General features: G+C 45.2%; 1 pseudogene; it reads left to right on the plus strand.

Moving 5' to 3' along the window:
• The first annotated feature begins 283 nt into the window (after positions 1 to 283).
• LOC147637625 (uncharacterized) lies at positions 284 to 5370 on the plus strand (annotated as a pseudogene).
• Positions 5371 to 5831: the final 461 nt, after the last annotated feature.

The raw sequence follows: 5831 nt of genomic DNA on the forward strand, positions 1-5831 counted from the left end.
ACCCACTTCGTTTAATGAGGGCCCTACTGAGCTACCAACTTCCGATGCTCTTCCTAAAGTAGAGGTCCCTAGAAGCCAATCCATAAGAAGTGACATTGCGTCCACTTCAAGAGAACCATTTGGCACACCAAGTCTAGATGGGATATTTCTCAATGAAAATTGGGAATATGATCTACACACAGAGACTCTAACTGACCTATACACGGGCTACACATACCATGTAGGTTGGTTAGAAGTCCTACGATCTACATCTAGCGCCACTAATCTAGAGGAGCAACAATAAATGATATGTGAGGTTATTCATAGAATTATCCAAATTGAGAGGCAAAATAGGGGAGTGAACCTAGTTTCCACTGGCCCTATGAGGTTTTTGGATACGGGCAAGGCCAAACAACCAACCCTATCACAATTGGAGACTCCCTCGGTGAGTCCCATAGACCCTTCATATGTTGTTTCGCCTGGAGTCTCAATGCAGGTTGAGCCCACGAGCAGTAACTTTAGCTTTCCAACCTTGGCTCAACTTTCCATTAGGGAATCCACAATGCCTACCCCAATGATGAGCATGATAGAAAGCGCACCTGTTACCACTGTAGTTAGTACGACGCCGCTACCTAGTGGAACAGTACCTACAACAGTGCGTGCCAGTGCCTATCGACCCTATGTACCTATCTCTACTCATGCTCATGTAGCTCCTACGCCTCTTAGTATGCCAATGGCGTATGCTCCACGACCGCCTTATCACCACCCTTATCCAATAGGAGCTAGACCTAGTCACCACCCTTATCCAATAGGAGCTAGGCCTAGTCACATATCATATCCTACGTCATTTGCCAACATACTCAGACCAACGCCAACTCCTATCAGCCAGGCTATCCCAGAAGTGCCTCCACCAGCTATGCCTGCTCACCTAGGTGATCTCGCAGTGTTTGCTAAGTCAATCGGACGATCTATTACGGAAAACATGTGGGGCATGCCTGAGAGAGAACCTAGAAGCAAGGCAGTACAAGTGGCTAAGCTCACTCAAAACTTCAGTGGTAACGAGGATGTTAGGAAGCACATTGAAGTCTTTGAACATGTGTGTGATTCCTTGGAAGAGCACAATGAGTTGCATAAGTGTAAAGCCTTAGGCTTAACCTTGAGTGGGAAGGCCGGAGATTGGTATCGAACCTTAAGGGTTGAAGAGCACACTCACTACCCCACTCTCAAGAGATTATTCTTGAAAGAATACATACGTGAGGGTGTGCTTTGGGGAGTAGCATCTCAACTCCAAAAAGCTAAACGCGAGGAAGGGGAGTCAGTGAGAGACTTTATAAGTCGATTGAAGCATCTAAATTCTCGCTGCACTCCCGATGAGCGCTTCAATAATAACCAACTGCTCGATAGATTCATCCGAGGATTGCGCCACGAGGACATTTACAATGGCCTAGTCATTAGAGGTCTTACAACGTGGGAAGTAGTCACTGCCAATGCAATCCAGTTAGAAGACAACTTGATGATTGCAGGTAAAAAGGTGTCTTCGGAGACAAAATCCGTTAGTTCGCAAGTATCTGAGCCAATGACGGTGAAACCTATTGCCAAGGAGCCCGATATCTGAAATGTTTGTGACCGACCTTACTAAGGCTCTCCAAGAATACTTTAGGGGTAATCGAGCTCCTCAGTATAGCCATATGTACCCAAGAAGAGAGCAACAATGGTGTTCGGTTTGCTTAGGACCACATAGCACGAGTGAATGTCCTACATTCAGAGTCAAATTCAATGGGAATTGCAATGCATGTGGTAAGTATGGCCATCAATCTAAAGATTGCCTAGTACTTAAGCGAATGTTGGCAAATCAGGCACCACTAGCCTGGTCAAACACACCTCAAGTACCCGCGCTGATGCCTGCACAACCTGTCGAGCAACCGTCACAGCACATACTTCCAAGGAATCCGAATGTAGTCCAGTCTGTGCCGTTACCACCGCCAGTGCTAGGACCACAACCTCCACATCCAAGGATTACCCCAATAAACCAGATGGGTTGTGAGTCACATAGTGCATGTGGGGATTATGAAGAGGAGATAGACCCCACTGCTCCATATGGGATTGATACGTTTGAAATGATTCCCCAGTACTACATGGAGGATCATTTCGGGCAAGTCAAGCCTGTATATCAAGCGGCTGCTCTCGCCACAAGAGGGCAAAACCTTAACACTTTGGTGAGGAGACCACCACTTCAATGCTACGAGTGTGGCGGACCGCATCGTGTAGCGGAGTGCCCTAATAGGCTACAGAAGATCGCTACTCAGATGCAACCAAATCAAGGGAGCACATCGGGAATGCCGGTACTTACATGTGATCGTTGTGGCATAGATCATTTGATTGCTCAATGTCCACATAATCCTAATGCACCCAAGATTACGCCATTGAATTTGGTTGAGGTCACCAACAGCACGAGGAACCATACCTGTTGTACCCGCGAATGTAGTTACACGGTCAATGCTTCAAAATCAAAACTACATTCTCGAAGAGAGGGATACTGCATCAATCGCTCAGGAAAAGAAAACGAAAACACGGCGGAAGAGATCGCTTAATGCCACGAGCTCCAAGCCTAGTTCAAAGACTAACATAGGGATAGGAGACGACCCCGTGTATATGAATGATCCTGAAGATGATTCTGATTCAATAGAAACCATGGGGACCAAAGCCACTACCTTAAGGGAGGAACCCACTCGGGAGCTCAATGAAGGAGAATCAAGCGAGTACATAAATAAGGGGAAACAGAAGGAAACTTCCTCGGCCCCACAACCAAGTCAGTTAATGCCCTCTCGACCACCCAAACTGACTGAGACTCCCCAAGACAAGCCACGTGGGCCAAAAACCCTCAAGAAAAAGATTGGAACTTACCCAAACCCAGTTGAGGAGATTGAACAAGTGCAACACTTAAGGGGTTTGGTGGAAGAAACACAAAGAGAATTGGAACCAAACCCGAGAAAAATCAAAATTCCAGACACAGTGTTTCCTACGCAAGTTCAGCCTCACAGGAACCATAAACCGTTAGCTATTCCTAGTATCATTCGAGAAGAAAGTGAGGATAGGACATCAGGAAGTGGGCAAACACCCTTTTTGCTTGAAAGAATGTTTAGTGAGGGAATGCCTGACCCCATTGAAGAGGAAGTGATTCCATCTTCACCAGTCCCTAGTCAAGGGGCGATGTCTCGAAAAGTACCGTTGAATGTGTCTAAGCTAATGGATTTCATGTCCTCTGAAATCAGAACCACGATCATATCTAAATTATACGGAGATCCTGAGCTATTCTTAGCTCTTCGGGCATTTCTCAATGGAGAACTAAAGGCGGGGCTACCACAATTTGCAAATATGGATAGACCTGACACGCTTCAAGATGAAGGGGAGCATTGGGATCTACAACCCAACCTAGATGAAAACTCGGTCGTGGAAATACCTGTTAACAAGTTGGGACAGTACTTTGAAGGGGACGAATCTAATGCCACCCTCCCCATTACTACCAAGGGATTAACTCTAAAGGGAATCCTTGATGGTGGTGCTGGCGTGAGCATTGTGACTAAAAACTGTTGGGAATCTATGGGGAGACCTCACCTCGAAGTCACAAATATAGTGGTTAAGATGGCAAACGGAACTATTGCTAAACCTATTGGAATGTTAAGGGACCTTAAGATCAAGGTTCTGGGATACAAGGTACGACATACCTTCATTGTAATGGATTTCTCCAAGCATCCTATGTCATATCAAATGATCTTAGGACGTTCTTTCATGAGGGAAGCACAAATGGTGCATGATTGGTCGAAACACCATGTCTACCTACAATTCCAGGACTCTGTCATTCGAGTTGATCTTGAGAATGGTCGTGCACATCCTTTAAGAAGTAAGGTTATCATCGATAATCGATCGGATACCACTGTTCACTCTGCCCCATTAAGGTATTGCTATACATGCAAAAAAGAGACTGATGATGGGAAAGATTCTCCTTATATGGATGTCCTACCGGGTATGACTGAGTCGGATAACGTGGATTGGGTACACCTAGCGGCAACCATAGACACATGGGGAAATAGAGGCACAAGTTGAGGGGCAAGATATGCCACCGTTAGTGCCAATAAACATGATAGGTGTTATGCACTTGACTCCTGATGGCGAGAAAGTGGCAAACTCCACCGACACTGAAAGTAGCGAAGACTCTGACCAATGCAACTCTGAGTATGAATCTCAAGAAGAAACTGACCCTGAGCCTGATGGGGGAAATGAATCAAATATTCACCCAAATGTGGAAGCAAGGTGCTCAAGGCCTAGGACAGTGACCTCCTGCAGTTCATCCGAAAGTGAGGGGGACACAAGTGAAGATCGACCAAGTGAGTCCGAATCTGATAGAAACAAAAATCAAAAACTTGGTAAGAAGAAAATGAGACATAAGCGCCAACGCTATCGAGCTAATGTACGAACTGCAATAAACAAGGAGAGATCCACCGCAGAATGGCTTAGTTATATAGGAGCTATTGACGCTAATCGGAAGTTAGCGGATAATTGGGGACAATACCTCCAAAGTGTCATGTGGTGTATTCTGCAACCTCATGACATCGCCCAATTAGAAATTGATGAGAAGCCAAAACTAAGTCGTACTGCAAGAAGGCGGCAAAACCAAGAGTTGGCTCAGCAACAAAAGGAAGCGGAATTGAAAGAAAAAAGCTTGGCACAACAAGAACCAGTAGACTTACACCCCGCACCCGAGAATTTCAAATCATTTACCACAGGGCAACGTAAAGTGGTCTACACAAAAGCCCAACGAACGCCTACCAATGGGAGTAGCGGTGTCTACGATGGCCCTGCGGTAGTTAAGGAGATAGACTTAGCAGATCCGGGTGAGGAGTCTAAACCAGTTTTTATTGCACAAAACCTCACCAAGGCGGAAGAAGCTGCACTTACGAAGCTTCTTAAGGAATTCAAGGACATATTTGCCTGGACATATCATGATATGAAGGGTGTTCCACCCTCGGTGGTGCAACACACGATTCCAATGATTAGCACTGCTAAACCAGTCCAGCAACGTCCCTACCCAATGAATCCTAAGTACGCAAAGATTATACAAGAGGAAATTGAAAAGCTTGTAAAATGTGGATTCATATACCCTATTGAGCACTCAGAATGGGTTTCTCTGATAGTCATCGTACCAAAGAAGAATGGGAAACTCAGAGTGTGCGTTGATCTCAAAAAGGTTAATGCAGCCACCAGAAGGGATCATTATCCCTTGCCATATTCTGAACATGTGCTTGAAAGAGTGGCAGGTAGGGAGGCATATAGCTTTTTAGATGGGTACTCGGGTTACAATCAGATCACAATTGCAGTCGAGGACCAAGCTAAATTAGCATTTATCATCACGGAGTTTGGAGTGTTTGCCTTTCGCGTCATGGCTTTTGGCTTGACCAATGCACCTGCAACATTCCAACGATTGATAAACACGGCCTTTAAGGAATATCTAAGAGACTTCTGTGAAGCTTTCTTAGATGATCTTTGTGTTCATTCCTCTTGGGACGAGCACTTGATGTGTTTACAAAAATATTTGACAGGTGTAGATTATATCGCATCTCCTTGAATCCTTTCAAATGCCAATTCTGGGTTAAACACAGAGTCATCTTAGGGCATATAGTGTCCAAAAATGGGATTTCCACGGACGAGAGTAAAATCAAGGTCATTCTGGAATTGCCTCCACCCACCAACTATAAGGGAGTCCAACGCTTTATGGGCCACGTTGGTTATTATCGAAGATTTATTCTATTCTTCGCCGAGATAGCTCGACCATTGTATAAGCTTCTCATCGAGTT

This window comes from Cibotium barometz, chromosome 6 (genome assembly GCF_041138505.1).
Source record: "Cibotium barometz isolate CiBa-2024 chromosome 6, ASM4113850v1, whole genome shotgun sequence".
Classification (NCBI taxonomy): Eukaryota; Viridiplantae; Streptophyta; class Polypodiopsida; order Cyatheales; family Cibotiaceae; genus Cibotium; species Cibotium barometz.